This window comes from Sinocyclocheilus rhinocerous, unplaced genomic scaffold, assembly GCF_001515625.1.
Source record: "Sinocyclocheilus rhinocerous isolate Xijiao unplaced genomic scaffold, SAMN03320098_v1.1 scaffold910, whole genome shotgun sequence".
Taxonomy (NCBI): domain Eukaryota; kingdom Metazoa; phylum Chordata; class Actinopteri; order Cypriniformes; family Cyprinidae; genus Sinocyclocheilus; species Sinocyclocheilus rhinocerous.
Window position 1 is genome coordinate 326,749 of NW_015667266.1, and position 2,645 is coordinate 329,393.

General features: G+C 32.9%; 1 pseudogene; it reads left to right on the forward strand.

Annotated features, from left to right (window-relative positions):
• LOC107733387 (26S proteasome non-ATPase regulatory subunit 2-like) overlaps window positions 1-2,645 on the forward strand; it is a 13,618-nt pseudogene that overhangs the window by 4,440 nt on the left and 6,533 nt on the right.

The window sequence follows — 2,645 nt, forward strand, 5'->3', positions numbered from 1 at the left end:
TTAATAATAATTATTATAATTAATTTATATTAATGAAAAAATTTATAAAATTTGTTAATAAATTTATATAAATCAATGTATAAATTAATGAGCATTTATATAAAAAATATATTAATAGAAATATTTTTTTGTCTTTGATCAAATGGAGAAAAAAATCAGTTACTTATAACTAGGGTTGCAAAAAGGTGGAACATTTCCAGTAAATTTTAGAAACATTCCAGAAATTTTGGTAACTTTCCAGGATTTTTTTTGGAATATTCCAGGGATTTTTGGAAAGTTTCCGGAAATTTTCCACTCCTCTGCAACCCTACTTATAATGTGATGTGGTTTATGTTTGTTTGACAATTTGTCGTGAAAATATATTTTATTGTCATGACAATAGTGTTTTTTAATGTAAAATATAATTTTTAATATAATGTATTTTATTATATATATTAATATATTGTAAGATAAAAAAAGTAATTCTTGTAGATGTTTGATGTTTAATTTTGATTCTTTTGTCTGAAGCTGGACATCATGGAGCCGAAAGTGCCAGACGACATTTACAAAACCCACCTGGAGAACAACCGTAAGCCGCTTCAGATCTCAGGAGGAGTGTGACGCGGTGTTTTATGTGTTTTACATGCGGTGTTTCTCTCAGGGTTCGGCAGCAGCGGCTCACAGGTGGACTCCGCTCGCATGAATCTGGCCTCCTCCTTCGTCAACGGCTTCGTTAATGCTGCGTTCGGACAGGACAAGCTGCTCACAGAGGACGGGAACAAATGGCTCTACAAGAACAAGGACCACGGTGAGAGCAGGCTCATGTCTGGGCAGTTGCACGACATTAATCTGACGATCTGTGATGAGATGTGTGTTTGTTGCAGGTATGCTCAGCGCGGCGGCGTCTCTGGGAATGATTCTGCTGTGGGACGTGGACGGCGGGCTGACGCAGATCGATAAATATCTTTATTCATCCGAGGACTACATCAAGGTGCAGATCCACATACTCAATAGTGTGCTCACTTCAAAGGCTGCATGATTTGGGGGGGAAAAAATCTAATTGCAATTAAAAATAGCAATTTTTGTTATTATATATATATATATAAAATATATGACTATATAATAATAATAATAATAATAATTGTTGTTATTATTATTAATTCAAATGTTGAACAAAATAAGAAATATTAATGTTGTAATATGTGACCCTGGAACACAAAAGCAGTGTTAAGTCGCTGGGGTATATTTGTAGCAATAGCCAACAATACATTGTATGGGTCAAAATTATAGATTTTTATTTTATGCCAAAAATCATTAGGATATTAAGTAAAGATCATGTTCCATGAAGATATTTTGTAAATTTCCTACCGTAAATATATCAAAACTTAATTTTTGATTAGTAATATGCATAGCTAAGAACTTCATTTGGACAACTTTAAAATTGATTTTCTCAATATTTAGATTTTTTAGCACCCTCAGATTCCAGATTTTCAAATAGTTGTATCTTGTGTCTGATGAGTCCGTGTGTGTGAGTGTGTGTCTGATGAGTCCGTGTGTGTTCGTGCAGGTGGCAGGAGTGACGGCGCTGGCGTGTGGGATGATCGCCGTGGGTTCCTGTAACGGTGATGTCACTTCCACCATCCTGCAGACCATCATGGAGAAGAGCGAGCAGGAGCTCAAAGACACGTTCGCTCGCTGGCTGCCCCTCGGCCTCGGACTCAATCACCTGGGTAACAAGAAAATACAATACAATACATACAATAAATAATCTAAGTGCAATTTTAAAAATTGCCATTGAGGTTTTTATTTTATTTTTAAATATTATTTCCTGCAAGCTTCAGTTTTGCTGTACTTGTTTGTAGGGCACAATTTGCCCAAAATATTAATGTAAATATAAAATAAAAATAATAATGCAAATTATTATTTATTATTAAAAAAAATGTTGTTTTAGTTTGCCCTTTATTTAAACCAGAAATATAGCTTACTGAGATTAAAAATCTCTTTTAGATATTGTTTTTATTATGAAAAAAAAAAAAGGAAATTTTATTAGAAAATGTTACACAAAATAAGAAGTATTACTATCGCAGTATTCCTAAATTTAAAAAAGAGCATTTAATAAAAATAATAATAATAATTAATTTTACTGTTTAGTATTGTAAAATTACAATATTTATATTCGTCTTAATTTCTTCATTTTCAAACATTAAAAAATCAAGCTTTTATTTTAGAGCAGCATTTTAGAGCAACTATTTTTTCTTAAGGTTTGCTGTTTAAATTAAAATATCATTGAAAATTAGTGTTATTCCTTAACTTTTTAAAAATAAAAACAGTGTATGATTATTACTTGAAGTACTTTCTCAGACCACATTGCTAAAACAGATTTGCTTTATTCAACATTAGGAAGATCAGGCCCTTTCTTTCTGAACATGCAACACAACTCCTTGTTCAAGCTCTTGTTCTGTCCAGGCTGGACTATTGCAATGCTCTCTTGGCAGGTCTTCCTGTCAGTTCTATCAAACCTTTACAATTAATCCAAAACGCAGCAGCAAGATTAATTTTTAATGAGCCAAAAAGAACGCATGTCACACCTCTGTTCATCAATTTGCACTGGCTACCAGTAGCTGCTCGCATACAATTCAAGGCATTAATGTTTGCCTAAAAAAACC